The 18,821-nt window shown below is 42.8% G+C and overlaps 1 pseudogene; it reads left to right on the top strand.

Moving 5' to 3' along the window:
• The first annotated feature begins 15,847 nt into the window (after positions 1-15,847).
• Positions 15,848-18,490, top strand: LOC147639623 (uncharacterized; annotated as a pseudogene).
• The last annotated feature ends 331 nt before the right edge of the window (positions 18,491-18,821 follow it).

Consider the following 18,821-nt stretch of genomic DNA (forward strand, 5'->3'; position numbering starts at 1 on the left):
TTTAAAAAAAAGTTCTTATTGTTAATCATCTATTTTAAAAAAATATGAGGTGGATATATAAGGATTTTTCAAATTTTTTACTCAAATAAGTTTTTTGATAATTTAAATATTTGTTAAAAATATAATTATTAAGTAATACTTTATGATTATTTGACATATTTGAGATCATGTGAGGGAATTTAGTCTTTAAAATTCTACAAATGTCTGAAATGGGTGGATTTTTAGCATTTTTTGGTAATTTAAAAGAATTTCTCAAACTACACCTCTCACCTTGCTCTATAGTTTTAGATGACTCGTTGTTTTATCCACTCTTGCTCTATAGTTTTAGATGACTCGTTGTTTGATCCACTCTTGTCCATTTTGTGTCTTGGATTACACTTGGAATCACAACAAATCTACACTTCCATGGATAATGTGTATTATTTTCTTTTAAAAGCCAATACAATATATACTATCACCATGAAAGTAATGTAAGATTTATAAGTGGTTTAGCTAAGGTTTCCCAAGCTTCCAACAAGAATATATTCTAGTTTCGAATGGATACTAACTTCCTTGATAGTGGATCCTAGTCATTCCCTTGATTCAATTTCTTTGATGTTAATGTATATTTTAAGAGTAATTAGGAGGCTTATCAAATTTCAATGTTGAGTCCTTTCATTTACATTTTGAGAATAATTCCATGGGTATCAATGAAGTGGTTCTTCTTTAAGAAGCATTGTCACATTGTTGATAAGGTAACCATGTTTTCAGCAACGTTGATTATACAATATTGGTCTTTACTTACCCATAGTTTCCTTCAAGGATGATTACAAAGGGTTACATATCATGTGTAGAACCTATATAAAACACCCTAAGCTTTTGATATTGTGGTTCTTTCTAGTATGCACATGTATATTATTCAACTATTGATTGACCAAGACACACCCAATTTTCCCATGATACAATGTTATGGGTAGCATTCTTTGCCTTTCCACTATCTTTCCAACAATAAATGGAAGTTCTTGATAAGCCAAGTTTTTAGTGAGACATTCTCACTTACACATAAGACATTGAGTGGCATAGGTTGTAGTGTTTCTAGCTTGAGTCTAAAAATTGGGTGTACCACGGGTTTTGTGGTAGGATTTCTCTTAGAACTTACCATGTTAACATATCCTTGGCCAATTTTTCATTGAGATACTTTTACACAATTTTGGCATCACATCTATGGTTGCTATTAAGATCACTAAAGTTAGAGTCAGGACAGGTTTATATGTGATATTCTCTTGACTTTACTTCTCTCATGACATGTCTGATAAACCTAAATAGATGTTCTATTTGTCATATTAATTCAATTCAACATTTAATATTTGTCCTTCCTTCCTCAAATACATGTAACATTTAATATTTGGCCTTCCTTCCTTAAATACATGTAACATTCATGCACGAGTATGGATTCTTGCACAAATGGTCGACCTAGAATAACATCACCAAAATCACGCTACTTTAGAAAAATCATAAAAGTGTGACAATAAGTGAATGAGAATATTCTTTTTTAAGTCATGGAAAATTTCCATAGGTGTAGTGGCTATACCATGTGCCATTTTCACAATAATACTAGTATGTTCTAAAGGTGGTTTTACCCTATTCCTTCTAACAATTTTTAGTGACACCATCACCACAATCTAGGATTGATGTGGGTTCCCAACCTTTGCAAACAATAGTATTATCACTTTCATAATAATCTCCCAATTTGTTCATTGGAAATTTTTTGCTAATTCTTTCCTCTCAAAATCTAGAATTGAGTTAGGGACTTTCATGTCCTACTCATCCACCATCCGCCAATCCTGGATAGTGGTCCATAGACTCAATTTTCCTAGGAGAAATGTCCTAATAAGAATTCTATTTTTTAGAATAGAAACATTAACAAACTAGCAATATCTTTGAGTATACTCTTTCAGTTATCTTTTATTCAATGTGTTCCCTAACCGGCAACTCCACCTCTTTAGGTAGTGCATGCCATCCTTTCATCAATCATCAAGGACATTAAATCCAGTTCTAACACCCTTCTGATTACTCTCTTTAGGTTTCAATAACTTCATCAAGTATATCTAGTTTCTTTGAAGGTTTTTGGGCTAGGTTGATGTGTTGTTTTAGGCCCTTTTCTAGCTAGCCTTCAACTAGCTTCAAACCTCTCACGTGTACCATGTTCATCTGTTACTACTCCACTTCAAGCAAAGATAATCATGAATATAATTTTTAAGGTTTTAAATTCCAGTTTTTTCTCAGGCTTTAGTGATTTGAACCACTTGATTGTACTTCCATCTAGTGTCATACTAAATTCCTTCAAGTTCACCAAATGTTTCACACACACAAATATTTTGAGGTGTTTTCTACTATGATCAATGTCTCCTAAAAATTTGTGCATCAATTCAGCCACATGAGATGGCTTGATATGGTTTCCCTTAGGCTCTCTTGATCTAACTCTAACATCTCTCACCAGCCCCTTTCTGTTTCCTATGCCTCAAGATATCTGCTATACGACTAGAGGTGTTGGTATATATGGTGGTATGATAGGGTCTAATCTCTAGGTTCTTGGGTAGTCTACAATACATCCTCTAGTTGTCGTTTCATCTAGCAATGGAATAATGTTTTTTGGTCCAAAACCTAGTGATTCAAAGGTGTATATAATAACAGAGTTATGGGCCACATTTGCATTATTCTACTCTGTGTCATGACCTTCCGTTTCAAAGAATCTTAGCTAGGGAGCTCCCTTTAGTCTCAATTTTGAAGAGAATATACTCTTTGGACTAGGAGCCATGCATCGCTTGGGAGATGCATGTAGGTGATGGAGCACAAACTTAAACTTGCAATAATATTTCATAGAAATCTCATTTAGAGGCATAAAACTTATCTTGGAATTAATTTGGACCCTTAGATGGTTAAACTTGGGCTTTTTGTGGGTATAATATAGGGTCAAAAAGATGAAACAAATAATACATGCACAAAATGATGTTATACGCAACACAAGAAAGATGATGTTATCTACAAGAACTTCTAATGATATGCTTATTGTTTAAAGTGTACAATTTATGTTGGAATTAGGGTTGCAGGAATGCACACACAACTTCAAGAAGATGAGGAAGCTTGAGCACAACACAGTAGTGTATTATGAGTGCCAAAAATGAAAGATAACAAGCCCTAGAAGATAATGGGCGTATATACAATGCACGGGGGAAAAAACCTCCTAGTGAGGGAAAAAGTGCCCCGGCGGTCCTAAGTGTGTTCACACACATCACTACTATAATATGGTAACAAATCCCCCCTGGAGTGATGCGGTGAACAAGAGCTAGCACTCATGTATAGGGAAGTGTCTAGCTATGTGGACGAATCCACAAAAGGGAGTAAGCCCAAAGCTTTGCGAAAAGCTTCGAACTTCTCACGAGGCAGAGCCTTTGTGAAAAGGTCTGCAAGGTTATCCTGTGTTGGCACATAAGCCAAACTGATCTCTCCTGCAGAGAGTCTCTCCCTGACATAATGGTAGTGCACCTCAATGTGCTTCGTACGAGCATGGAACACTGGGTTCCGCGCAACTGCCAATGCGCTCTGACTGTCAGTGAAGATGGTGGTGGCAGATGGCTGCCCAACACCCAAATCAGCCATAAGGCGTCTGAGCCACACACACTCAACCGTAGCTGTGAAAGCTGCCCTGTACTCAGCTTCACAACTAGAAGTGGCCACAGTAGGCTGCTTCTTGCTCAACCATGATATGCATGAGCTTCCAAGCATGAAGCAAAAACCACTCGTGGACACGCGTGTGTCATAACAACCAGCCCAGTCAGAATCTGAAAAAGCATGTAAATCTGGCGGCAATGATCCCCCCTTGGGATAAAACAACCCAAGATGCCGAGTACCACTCAAATAGCGAAAGATACGCTTCACTGCCTGCCAATGCTTAATGCCTGGGCTATGCATAAATCTGCTCACCTGTGAGACTGCAAACTGAATGTCTGGCCTCGTAATGCATACATAAATGAGGCAACCAACAGCTGTCTGATAGAGTGTGACATCAAAGTGATCTCCAGCATCATGAAGACTCAACTTCAAACCTGTCTCCATTGGAGTAGCAATAGGCTTGCAGTCTTCAAGGCCAAATCTCCGCAACAATGTTTCAATATACTTTGTCTGACACAAAGCAATACCTCCATCACACTGCTTAAATTGTATCCCCAAATAATGATGCAAATGCCCCAAATCTGACATCTCAAAAGAGGCATTCAAATCAGCCTTAAAATCAGCAATATGACTCTCATTTGGTCCTGTGAGCAGCATGTCATCGACATAGAGAGCAATGATTAGATGTACACCATCCACACGTTTAGCATACAAAGTGCTTTCTGTTGGACTATTCTGAAACCCATGTGCAGTCAAATATGCATGTATTTTTTCATACCAAGCTCGTGGAGCTTGCTTTAAACCATATAAAGCCTTTTTTAACCTGCACACTTTGTTTTCCTGCCCTCTTTGAACAAAACCACGAGGCTGCGATACATACACCTCCTCATGCAAATCTCCATTTAAGAACGCAGTCTTTATGTCCAGCTGATGTACATTCCAACCATTATGAGCTGCTAATGCACAGATGCTACGAACAGTGGTCATACGACATGTGGGAGCAAAAGTCTCATCAAAATCAATGCCCTTCTCTTGAGCATAACCTTTTGCAACAAGCCTAGCCTTATGGCGATCCACTGTGCCATCAGGCTTACGCTTCAATTTGTATACCCACTTAGTGCCAATGGCCTTCTTGCCAGGGGGCAAGTCACATAAAGACCATGTACCATTCTTCATAATAGCATCGTATTCTGCTTGCATAGCAGCCATCCAATTTTCTGAACTTTGTGCCTCATCAAATGAAACAGGCTCACTTTCATCGCACATACTAGAAACAGCCAATGCATAACAATCTGACGCATAAGAGGCACCATGAGAGCCAGAACGAGTGCGACTAGACAAAGGGGCATCCAACTTGCTGTCACGCAAAGTCTGCACCAGCCATCTAGGCATATTCCTAGAGCCCTCAATCTCTTGTCTCTCATCCTCAAGTGCATCATGCACATCTGCATCAGATATAGGCTGATCTGTGCCATCATTTAAAACCTGCATAGGCTGAAAAACTGCCTCATGAGGTATTGCACTTGACTGTGCACCACTGAAAAGAGGCAACAATGTATCATAGACATCACGTGAGCTGATATCTGTCTCCTTAGTACATGAAACCAAGGGCTGAACTGCATCTTCCACAAATACAACATCACGGCTAACCAAAATGCGCTTTGTCTGTGGATGATACAAACGATAGCCTTTGCTCTCAGCACTATATCCAACAAAAATACATTTAACAGCTTTGTCATCCAATTTTCTGCGATGTTGCACAGGCACTAATGCATATGCCAGGCAACCAAAAACACGTAAATGGCCAACAGATGGCTTGCGGCCATGCCAAGCCTCATATGGAGTGACAACCTGTAATGCTTTGGTGGGACACCTGTTTAGTACATAAGTGGCACACATGACAGCCTCAAGCCAAAAACCATGTGGTAGACTTTGACTCTTAACCATACATCTTGCCATTTCCATGAGAGACCTGTTTTTTCTCTCAGCCACACCATTTTGCTGTGGTGTATACAGCACTGTACATTGGTGTTTTATCCCACGCTCAGCCAGAAATGCATTAAATTCTGAAGACATATATTCCCCCCCTCGATCTGAACGGAGGGTGCCCATCTTACTTTCTGACACATTTTCAGCCATAACCAAAAACTGTTTGAAGCACAAAAACACTTCGGACTTTGCCTTCAAAGGATATACCCATGCATGCCTGGTAAAGTCATCAATGAAAGTCACGAAGTAAAGGTAGTTTCCAAATGATGGAGTTTGCATGGGACCACAAACATCACTGTGAACAAGCTGCAATCTGCGTTCAGCTCTCACTGATCCATCTTTGGGAAAGGAAGCACGCTGCATTTTACCCAATATGCAGCCCTCACAAACATGCTTGACAGGTGCCTCAAGCTTAGGCAAAGAAGACACCATTTCAGATTTCTGCAGGCGCAGCAAACTTGCAAAATTCAGATGACCAAAACGTGCATGCCACAGTTTTGCATTTGAAATAGCCTGCGTATCCATAATAGCACATGCTGAATCCTCTACACATTTGCCGTCCATATTGAGCTTATACAGCCCTCGACATAGTGAACCAGATGCTACAATGATGTCACCACAAGAGAGATCATGAACAGTACATCTGTCATCCACAAATTTTACAACCAAACCTGTTTTGGCAAATGCGGAGACTGACAGCAAATTCTTTTTGATCCCTGGCACATACAATGCATCAAAAAGTGTAAAGGTGTTGCCATTTGCAACATTCAGCACAATCTGTCCAACTCCTTCAACGGGATAAGAGGAGTTATTGGCACAAGTGACAGTATTCCCTGTGGGAGCAGACTCAAGGAAAGTGAATAAACTGCGCTGCGAGGTGATATGCTTAGTGGCACCACTGTCAAAGTACCATACATCTGAATCTACTGCAGACATACATGTGTCATGCAAAGATGGGTCATAACTGCACTGCGCATTGAATGCCCATTCTGTATCTAGCACAACATTAGCAGATTCATTGTTAGAAGGAGAGGCATCTGCAACAGCCATACCAGCCTCTTTCTTCTTAGCCTCTTTCGCAGCCAGCTTAGGACACGCTTTGATGACATGATCATTTCCCTTACAGTACTTGCAAAATGTCTTCTGTTTGTCACCCTTCTTCTCATCTTTGTCTTCCTTCTTTGGTTGCGCAGCATTTGCAGATTTCTGCTTACTAGAAGAAAAGCCAGCTTTACCTTTCCCGCTTCTCTGACTAGCAACGAAAGCTTGATCTGCGACACGCATAATATTCCTGTTTTGCCTTGACTGGTCTTCTTGCAGCAAAACAGAAACTAACTCCTCAAATGATAAGGCATTGGGATTGCCTTTCATCATCAAGCGAAGAGTGGAAGCAAAACCCTGATAAGAATCTGGTAGACCATTCAAAACAGTCTGCACAAGTGAACTGTCTGACAGGATTTCATCTGCAGAAATGAGCTGCTCTTTGAAATCCTTGATCTTTGTCAAAAAGCTATCCATAGAATCACCTTCATTCATATGCTCACTCTCCAACTGTTTTCGGAGATAAGCAACACGAGCCTCATTTCTTGCCTGATACAATGTGGCAAGTACATCCCAAGCATCCTTAGAAGTCCTGCAGGAGCGAATATGTGGGATAATGGTACGTTTGACAGACAGCGCAATCAAGGCATGAGCCTGCGCATCTCTACCATCCCAACGAATCTGCTCTGCTGAAAGTGGTGGTTCTCGAACAGCTGCTACAGCACTTGTGCCTGCACCATCATCAACAGTACCTGTTTCTGATGTGTTTGCAGCATTCCCAGCCACAATAGGACGTGCATCAATACCCTGCACAATGTTCCATAAGCCCTTTGCTACCAATACATGTCGCATCATATATGCCCACAATGGATAGTTGGTGCCATCCAACTTATCCTCAGCAGCCAACATGCGGAACACATCATTGTTGTCAGCCATGGCCAATGACTGTACTACTAGATGTAAATGCTGTCTGTAAGAGGTAAACCTGTATAAAATTGACCTGTGCTATGCAGCACAGCCCAAAACAGACGAATGGGCACCTGTCCTGCAGATTTTAATCTTGACAGAAAATCTGCACAGTAGGACGATTTTGCCTGCGCAGTACTTGGAATGCAAAAACGGAGGGCGAAATGACTTCAGATCAAAATTCTGAAATGACCAAGCCCTACGGGCTTTCCACGGCATATACTAACTTGCAGACGCTCGTGAAACCTCGTCGCAATCGGAGGAGATGAAGCGGCAGGTGCCGGTGATGCTGCCCGGAAGGAGGAAGCCTGCTCTGATACCAATTGTTGGAATTAGGGTTGCAGGAATGCACACACAACTTCAAGAAGATGAGGAAGCTTGAGCACAACACAGTAGTGTATTATGAGTGCCAAAAATGAAAGATAACAAGCCCTAGAAGATAATGGGCGTATATACAATGCACGGGGGAAAAAACCTCCTAGTGAGGGAAAAAGTGCCCCGGCGGTCCTAAGTGTGTTCACACACATCACTACTATAATATGGTAACAATTTATAGTTTGGAAATGTATGCATACTTGAAATACCAATAGAAATGTCTAATATGTGGTTTAGTAATGTACGCATGCTTGACGTACTAATATAAATGTCTAATGTATTGTTTGGAAATGTATGCATGTTGTTTGAAATGTTCATGTACTATTTTGAAAGGTATGTCATACTAATGAAACTATCTAGAATATAACTTATCTGCCTGTTAACCTGTGGTTTAGTAATGTACGCATGCTTGACGTACTAATATAAATGTCTAATGTATTGTTTGGAAATGTATGCATGTTGTTTGAAATGTTCATGTACTATTTTGAAAGGTATGTCATACTAATGAAACTATCTAGAATATAACTTATCTGCCTGTTAACCTATGGCAGACATTGAGACGTATTACTTTTTACGTCATATAATTGTTACCATATTATAGTAGTGATGTGTGTGAACACACTTAGGACCGCCGGGGCACTTTTTCCCTCACTAGGAGGTTTTTTCCCCCGTGCATTGTATATACGCCCATTATCTTCTAGGGCTTGTTATCTTTCATTTTTGGCACTCATAATACACTACTGTGTTGTGCTCAAGCTTCCTCATCTTCTTGAAGTTGTGTGTGCATTCCTGCAACCCTAATTCCAACAATTGGTATCAGAGCAGGCTTCCTCCTCCCGGGCAGCATCACCGGCACCTGCCGCTTTATCTCCTCCGATTGCGACGAGATTTCACGAGCGTCTGCAGGTTAGTATATGCCGTGGAAAAGCCCGTAGGCGCTTGGTCATTTCAGAATTTTGATCTGAAGTCATTTCGCCCTCCGTTTTTGCATTCCAAGTACTGCGCAGGCAATATCGTCCTACTGTGCAGATTTTCTGTCAAGATTGAAATCTGCAGGACAGGTGCCCATTCGTCTGTTTTGGGCTGTGCTACATAGCACAGGTCGATTTTATACAGGTTTACCTCTTACAGACAGCATTTACATCTAGTAGTACAGTCATTGGCCATGGCTGACAACAATGATGTATTCCGCATGTTGGCTGCTGAGGATAAGTTGGATGGCACCAACTATCCATTGTGGGCATATATGATGCGACATGTATTGGTAGCAAAGGGCTTATGGAACATTGTGCAGGGTATTGATGCACGTCCTATTGTGGCTGGGAATGCTGCAAACACATCAGAAACAGGTACTGTTGATGATGGTGCAGGCACAAGTGCTGTAGCAGCTGTTCGAGAACCACCACTTTCAGCAGAGCAGATTCGTTGGGATGGTAGAGATGCGCAGGCTCATGCCTTGATTGCGCTGTCTGTCAAACGTACCATTATCCCACATATTCGCTCTTGCAGGACTTCTAAGGATGCTTGGGATGTACTTGCCACATTGTATCAGGCAAGAAATGAGGCTCGTGTTGCTTACCTCCGAAAACAGTTGGAGAGTGAGCATATGAACGAAGGTGATTCTATGGATAGCTTTTTGACAAAGATCAAGGATTTCAAAGAGCAGCTCATTTCTGCAGATGAAATCCTGTCAGACAGTTCACTTGTGCAGACTGTTTTGAATGGTCTACCAGATTCTTATCAGGGTTTTGCTTCCACTCTTCGCTTGATGATGAAAGGCAATCCCAATGCCTTATCATTTGAGGAGTTAGTTTCTGTTTTGCTGCAAGAAGACCAGTCAAGGCAAAACAGGAATATTATGCGTGTCGCAGATCAAGCTTTCGTTGCTAGTCAGAGAAGCGGGAAAGGTAAAGCAGGCTTTTCTTCTAGTAAGCAGAAATCTGCAAATGCTGCGCAACCAAAGAAGGAAGACAAAGATGAGAAGAAGGGTGACAAACAGAAGACATTTTGCAAGTACTGTAAGGGAAATGACATGTCATCAAAGCGTGTCCTAAGCTGGCTGCGAAAGAGGCTAAGAAGAAAGAGGCTGGTATGGCTGTTGCAGATGCCTCTCCTTCTAACAATGAATCTGCTAATGTTGTGCTAGATACAGAATGGGCATTCAATGCGTAGTGCAGTTATGACCCATCTTTGCATGACACATGTATGTCTGCAGTAGATTCAGATGTATGGTACTTTGACAGTGGTGCCACTAAGCATATCACCTCGCAGCGCAGTTTATTCACTTTCCTTGAGTCTGCTCCCACAGGGAATACTGTCACTTGTGCCAATAACTCCTCTTATCCCGTTAAAGGAGTTGGACAGATTGTGCTGAATGTTGCAAATGGCAACACCTTTACACTTTTTGATGCATTGTATGTGCCAGGGATCAAAAAGAATCTGCTGTCAGTATCCGCATTTGCCAAAACAGGTTTGGTTGTAAAATTTGTGGATGACAGATGTACTGTTCATGATCTCTCTTGTGGTGACATCATTGTAGCATCTGGTTCACTATGTCGAGGGCTGTATAAGCTCAATATGGATGGCAAATGTGTAGAGGATTCAGCATGTGCTATTATGGATACGCAGGCTATTTCAAATGCAAAACTGTGGCATGCACGTTTTGGTCATCTGAATTTTGCAAGTTTGCTGCGCCTGCAGAAATCTGAAATGGTGTCTTCTTTGCCTAAGCTTGAGGCACCTGTCAAGCATGTTTGTGAGGGCTGCATATTGGGTAAAATGCAGCGTGCTTCCTTTCCCAAAGATGGATCAGTGAGAGCTGAACGCAGATTGCAGCTTGTTCACAGTGACGTTTGTGGTCCCATGCAAACTCCATCATTTGGAAACTACCTTTACTTCGTGACTTTCATTGATGATTTTACCAGGCATGCATGGGTATATCCTTTGAAGGCAAAGTCCGAAGTGTTTTTGTGCTTCAAACGTTTTTTGGTTATGGCTGAAAATGTGTCAGAAAGTAAGATGGGCACCCTCCGTTCAGATCGAGGGGGGGAGTATATGTCTTCAGAATTTAATGCATTTCTGGCTGAGCGTGGGATAAAACACCAATGTACAGTGCCGTATACACCACAGCAAAATGGTGTGGCTGAGAGAAAAAACAGGTCTCTCATGGAAATGGCAAGATGTATGGTTAAGAGTCAAAGTCTACCACATGGTTTTTGGCTTGAGGCTGTCATGTGTGCCACTTATGTACTAAACAGGTGTCCCACCAAAGCATTACAGGTTGTCACTCCATATGAGGCTTGGCATGGCCGCAAGCCATCTGTTGGCCATTTACGTGTTTTTGGTTGCCTGGCATATGCATTAGTGCCTGTGCAACATCGCAGAAAATTGGATGACAAAGCTGTCAAATGTATTTTTGTTGGATATAGTGCTGAGAGCAAAGGCTATCGTTTGTATCATCCACAGACAAAGCGCATTTTGGTTAGCCGTGATGTTGTATTTGTGGAAGATGCAGTTCAGCCCTTGGTTTCATGTACTAAGGAGACAGATATCAGCTCACGTGATGTCTATGATACATTGTTGCCTCTTTTCAGTGGTGCACAGTCAAGTGCAATACCTCATGAGGCAGTTTTTCAGCCTATGCAGGTTTTAAATGATGGCACAGATCAGCCTATATCTGATGCAGATGTGCATGATGCACTTGAGGATGAGAGACAAGAGATTGAGGGCTCTAGAAACATGCCTAGATGGCTGGTGCAGACTTTGCGTGACAGCAAGTTGGATGCCCCTTTGTCTAGTCGCACTCGTTCTGGCTCTCATGGTGCCTCTTATGCGTCAGATTGTTATGCATTGGCTGTTTCTAGTCTGTGCGATGAAAGTGAGCCTGTTTCATTTGATGAGGCACAAAGTTCAGAAAATTGGATGGCTGCTATGCAAGCAGAATACGATGCTATTATGAAGAATGGTACATGGTCCTTATGTGACTTGCCCCCTGGCAAGAAGGCCATTGGCACTAAGTGGGTATACAAATTGAAGCGTAAGCCTGATGGCACAGTCGATCGCCATAAGGCTAGGCTTGTTGCAAAAGGTTATGCTCAAGAGAAGGGCATTGATTTTGATGAGACTTTTGCTCCCACATGTCGTATGACCACTGTTCGTAGCATCTGTGCATTAGCAGCTCATAATGGTTGGAATGTACATCAGCTGGACATAAAGACTGCGTTCTTAAATGGAGATTTGCATGAGGAGGTGTATGTATCGCAGCCTCGTGGTTTTGTTCAAAGAGGGCAGGAAAACAAAGTGTGCAGGTTAAAAAAGGCTTTATATGGTTTAAAGCAAGCTCCACGAGCTTGGTATGAAAAAATACATGCATATTTGACTGCACATGGGTTTCAGAATAGTCCAACAGAAAGCACTTTGTATGCTAAACGTGTGGATGGTGTACATCTAATCATTGCTGTCTATGTCGATGACATGCTGCTCACAGGACCAAATGAGAGTCATATTGCTGATTTTAAGGCTGATTTGAATGCCTCTTTTGAGATGTCAGATTTGGGGCATTTGCATCATTATTTGGGGATACAATTTAAGCAGTGTGATGGAGGTATTGCTTTGTGTCAGACAAAGTATATTGAAACATTGTTGCGGAGATTTGGCCTTGAAGACTGCAAGCCTATTGCTACTCCAATGGAGATAGGTTTGAAGTTGAGTCTTCATGATGCTGGAGATCACTTTGATGTCACACTCTATCAGACAGCTGTTGGTTGCCTCATTTATGTATGCATTACGAGGCCAGACATTCAGTTTGCAGTCTCACAGGTGAGCAGATTTATGCATAGCCCAGGCATTAAGCATTGGCAGGCAGTGAAGCGTATCTTTCGCTATTTGAGTGGTACTCGGCATCTTGGGTTGTTTTATCCCAAGGGGGGATCATTGCCGCCAGATTTACATGCTTTTTCAGATTCTGACTGGGCTGGTTGTTATGACACACGCGTGTCCACGAGTGGTTTTTGCTTCATGCTTGGAAGCTCATGCATATCATGGTTGAGCAAGAAGCAGCCTACTGTGGCCACTTCTAGTTGTGAAGCTGAGTACAGGGCAGCTTTCACAGCTACGGTTGAGTGTGTGTGGCTCAGACGCCTTATGGCTGATTTGGGTGTTGGGCAGCCATCTGCCACCACCATCTTCACTGACAGTCAGAGCGCATTGGCAGTTGCGCGGAACCCAGTGTTCCATGCTCGTACGAAGCACATTGAGGTGCACTACCATTATGTCAGGGAGAGACTCTCTGCAGGAGAGATCAGTTTGGCTTATGTGCCAACACAGGATAACCTTGCAGACCTTTTCACAAAGGCTCTGCCTCGTGAGAAGTTCGAAGCTTTTCGCAAAGCTTTGGGCTTACTCCCTTTTGTGGATTCGTCCACATAGCTAGACACTTCCCTATACATGAGTGCTAGCTCTTGTTCACCGCATCACTCCAGGGGGGATTTGTTACCATATTATAGTAGTGATGTGTGTGAACACACTTAGGACCGCCGGGGCACTTTTTCCCTCACTAGGAGGTTTTTTCCCCCGTGCATTATATATACGCCCATTATCTTCTAGGGCTTGTTATCTTTCATTTTTGGCACTCATAATACACTACTGTGTTGTGCTCAAGCTTCCTCATCTTCTTGAAGTTGTGTGTGCATTCCTGCAACCCTAATTCCAACAATAATTATTTTAAGTATTCTGAGTCATGGGCTGGGCTTGTCGGTGCACCACATGTAAAGGATAAAGGGATTGGGTGATCGCCGATGAGAGGCACACCTTGAATTTCATCAGGATAAGGGTTAGGATCGGTCGGCCATGTGTGGGCGCCCATGTGTGAATGGCTAGGTCACATATAAGAGTCAAATGTAACCTAAAACCTCTCATTCTCAATGTGTTGAATAGAAGGAGTGCTCTTGCTTTATCTTCTCCATCCCCTTCTCCTGTGTGTGTGTGTATGAGAGAGAGAGAGAGAGGGTAGTGATTGAGCATTGCATGTGGCAGCGAGGCGGTAGAGCGACGGCGGCTCCTTCTTCATCACGGCGTGAGAATCCTTCACGATGATGGTCTGAGTGGTGAGTGACACACCATTGCTCCCTGTTTGAGCTTGCTGGTTTTTGGTCGTGTGCTTGTTGCCATTTGTGGCTCGTACACAGTGCCTGGCAAGTCCCCAGCTCTGACACGTGCGACAAGAGCGCACATTTTTGGTGCCGCTACCGGGGATATGCCCTGCACCAAGCTCTAGATGCAGCTCGGGCTGCTGTTTGAAGTCTATTTTATCCTATAGAAAAGGCAAAGAGAGGCATGATTGTGCGTATGCTGTTGATTTCCATTCATTTTTTTGATTCTATTTTTCTTAGTCATTCCTCAGTTTTGTGCGCTGTGTGTGTGTGCATGCATGTGTGCGTGCGTGTGTGTGTACACAGAGGGCAGAACAGTAGCGACGCCGTGCAAGGCGCTGCACGGCCAGTCCTAAAAACATCATCGTTAATATTTTTTCCAAAAAAATAAAGAATAAAAAAATAAAAAACAAAAAACAAAAAAATAAAATAAATAAATAATTCAAAAAAATCGTGGAAAGAAACCAACCCGTGTGGAGTGGAAAGAAATTTTTTAATTGAAGGAAAATTTAAAAAGAAAAAACCCCCCCCATTGACCCCGATCCCGGTCTCGGTCTTTTGATATATAGGAGAGTGAGCCTCCATAGCTTTCCTTCAAGTGAAAGTTTAAGGGGAGTGAAGCTCTATATGTAGTCTACCCCCCAAGGAGTGGAGTGGGCATGTGGGACAAAGCCTTCACCTTTTCCCCCAAAGGCACCCTTGGACTTTCAAATTTGGGCCTCATACCTAGGCACAAATAGAGTGTTCTGAGGACCACAGGAGGAGCTCCGGATAGGCGAACACTGTGCTGTAAAGCACGCTAGGACCCCTTGAACGATACGCTCGTCTTGAGCTATCACACGCCTTAGTCCAGTTTCGACCATAAGTAAGGGGGTAAAAACGGGTTGAAAACAAGACAAAAACAAGTAAAAACGGGGTACGAAACACCTGAGAAACCACTTGTGTGGGCTTCAAGGGTAGTTACCAACGCCTGTAGGATACCCACGTCACATGCATCTACACTCTGGTTGGGTGCTAGAGTCTGAGCAACTAGAAAGCATTTCAGTTTACGCAGGCTCACACCATCCCTCCACGTTAGCATCTTGGCCTTCAGTTGGAACCCAAGGAAGTGCAACCCAAGAACCACGAATAGCGGCTAGTGACTCGTCCTCTGACTCTGAAGTCATGGGAGGGCATCCTACCCAGAACTCTAAGGAAGTAAGCCAAAATGTGCTAGTTTGGGCCCCACAACCCGGATCTAGCATGTTTAGTCGTCTAATAGAGACTTTTAGTAGAGCTACGCACTCTGAACCTGCGAGACAAGTGAAGTAAACGAAGGAGGTGGGGAAGTAGATTCGCCATTCACATCTCATGTAGACCCTACCCTCCCAAAGAGTGTCCATGTGGATATTCTACCCACTTCATTTAATGAAGGCCCTACTGAACTACCACCTTCTGATGCTCTTCCTAAAGTAGAGGTCCCTAGAAGTCAAACCACAAGAAGTGACATTGGGTCCACTTTGAGAGAACCTTTTGGCACGCCAAGTTTAGATGGGATATTTCTCAATGAAAATTGGGAATATGACCTACACATGGAGACTCTGACTGACCTATACACGGGTTATACATACCATGTAGGTTGGTTAGAAGTCATACGATCTACATCTAGTACCACCAATCTAGATGAACAACAACAAATGATATGTGAAGTTATCCATAGAATTATCCAATTCGAGAGGTAGAATAGGGGAGTGAACCTAGTTTCCACTAGCCCTATGAGATTTTTGGATACGGCAAGGCTAAACAACCAAGCCTGTCGCAATTGGAGACTCCCTCGGTGAGTCCCGTAGATCCTTCGTATGTTGTTTTGCCTGGAGTCTCAATGCAGGTTGAGCCCATGAGCAGTAACTTTAGCTTTCCAACTTTGGCTCAACTTTCCATTAGGGAATCCACAATGCCTACTCCGATGATGAGCATGACAGAAAGTGCACCCGTTACCACTGTAGTTAGTACAACACCGCTACCTAGTGGTACAGTACCTACAACAGTGCGTACTGATGCCTATCGACCATATGTACCTATCGCTACTCATGCTCGTGTAGCTCCTAGGCCTCTTGTTATGCCAATGGCGTATGCTCCACGAATGCCTTATCAGAACCCTTATCCAAAAGGAGCTATGCCTAGTCACATATCATATCTTGCATCTAGCTACATACATACCAAGACCAATGCCAACTCCTGTCAACCAGGCCATATCTAGCTACATACATACCAAGACCAATGCCAACTCCTGTCAACCAGGCCATCCTCGAAGTGCCTCCACTAGCTACGCCTGCTCACTTAGGTGATCTAGCAGCGTTTGCTCAAACGATCGGACTACATACATACATATCTAGCTACATACATACCAAGACCAATGCCAACTCCTGTCAACCAGGCCATCCCCGAAGTGCCTCCACTAGCTACGCCTGCTCACTTAGGTGATCTAGCAGCGTTTGCTCAAACGATCGGACGATCTATTGGCAGAAAACATGCGTGGCATGCGTGAGAGAGAGCCTAGAAGCAAGGCAGTACAAGTTGCCAAACTCACTCAGAACTTCAGCGGAAACGAAGATGTTAGGAAGCACATTGAAGTTTTTAAACACGTGTATGATTCCTTGGAAGAGCACAATGAGCTACATAAGTGTAAAGCTTTAGGCTTAACCTTGAGTGGAAAAGCTAGAGATTGGTATTGAACTTTAAGGGTTGAAGAGCGTACTCACTATTCCACTCTCAAGAGATTGTTCTTGAAAGAATACATACGTGAGGGTGTTCTTTGGGGTGTAGCATCTCAACTCCAAAAAGCTGAATGCGAGGGAGGGGAGTCAGTGATGAGAGACTTTATTAGTCGACTAAATCATCTAAATTCTCGCTATACTCTCGATGAGCGCTTTAATAACAACCAACTTCTTGATAGATTCATCCGAGGATTGTGGAACCACGAGGACATATACAATGGCCTAGTCATTAGAGGTCTTACGACGTGGGAAGCAGTCACTGCCAATGCAATCCAGTTTAGAAGACAACTTGATGATTGCAGGTAAAAGGGTGTCTTTGGAGAGACAAAGTCTGTTAGTTTGCAAGTATCTGGGCACAAGCCAATGACTGTAAAACCTATTGCTAAGGAGCCCAAGATATCTGAAATGTCTATAGCTGATCTTACTAAGGCTCTCCAAGAATACTTTAGAAGTAATCAAGCTCCTCAAAATAGCCATATGTACCTAAGAAGAGAGCAATGGTGTTCGGTTTGCTTAGGACCACATAGCACGAGTAAATGTCCCACACTCAGAGTTAAATTCAATGGGACTTGCAATACATGTGGTAAGTATGGCCATCAATCTAAGGATTGCCTACTACTTAAGCGAATGTTAGCAAATCAGGCACCACTAGCCTGGTCAAACACACCTCAAGTACCTGCACTGATGCCTTCACCACCTGTCGAGCAACCGTCACAACACATAGTTCCAAGGAACCTAAATTTAGTCCAGTCTGTGTCGTTACCATCGCCAATGCTAGGACCACAACCTCCGCATCCAAGGGTTACCCCTATAAACCAGATGGGTTGTGAGTCACATAGTGCGTGTGGGGATTATGAAGAGGATATAGACCCCACTGTTCCATATGGGATCAATACGTTTGAAATGACTCCCCAGTACTACATGGAGAATCATTTCAGGCAAGTCAAGCTTGTATATCAAGCGACTGCTCTCGCCACCACAAGAGGGTAAAACCTTAATACCTTGGCGAGATGAGACCACCTCTTCAATGCTACGATTGTGGTGGACCGCATCGTGTAGCGGAGTGCCCTAATAGGCTAAAGAAGATCGTCACTCAAATGCAGCCAAATCAAGGGAGCACTTTGGGAATGCCGGTACTTAAATGTAATCGTTGTGGCATAGATCATTTGATTGCTCAATGTCCACATAATCCAAGTGCACCCAAGATTACGCCATTGAATTTGGTTGAGGTCACCAATGAGACACTAGGAACCACACTTGTTGTACCCGCAAATGTAGTCACGGTCGATGCTTCAAAATCAAAACTACATTCTTGAAGAGAGGGATACTGCATCAATTGCTCGAGCAAAGAAAAAGAAAACGTGATGGAAGAGATCGCTTAATGGCACAAGCTCCAAACCTAGTTCAAAGACTAATATAGGGACACGAGACGACCCCATGTATATGAATGATCCTGAAGATGATTCTGATTCAATAGAAACCATGGAGACCAAAGCCACTACTTTAAGGGAGGAACCCACTCGGGAGCGCAACGAAGGAGAATCAAGAAAATACATAAATTAGGGGAAACAAAAGGAAACTCCTCCTACCCCCCCACAACCAAGTCAGCTAATGCCCCCCCACAACCAAGTCAGCTAATGCCCTCTCGGCTACCCAGACTGACCGAGACTCCCAAAGACAAGCCACGTGGGCCAAAAACCCTCAAGAAAAAGATTGGAACTTACCCAAACCCAGTAGAGGAGATCGAATGAGTGTAACACTTAAGGGGTTTGGTGGAAAAAAAACAAAGAAAACTAGAGTTAGCAGACCCTAGAAAAATCAAGATTCCAGACACAATGTTTCCTACACAAGTTCAGCCTCACATGAGCCATAAACTATTAGCTATACCTAGTAT

The sequence above is a fragment of the Cibotium barometz genome, chromosome 3 (genome assembly GCF_041138505.1).
Source record: "Cibotium barometz isolate CiBa-2024 chromosome 3, ASM4113850v1, whole genome shotgun sequence".
NCBI lineage: Eukaryota > Viridiplantae > Streptophyta > Polypodiopsida > Cyatheales > Cibotiaceae > Cibotium > Cibotium barometz.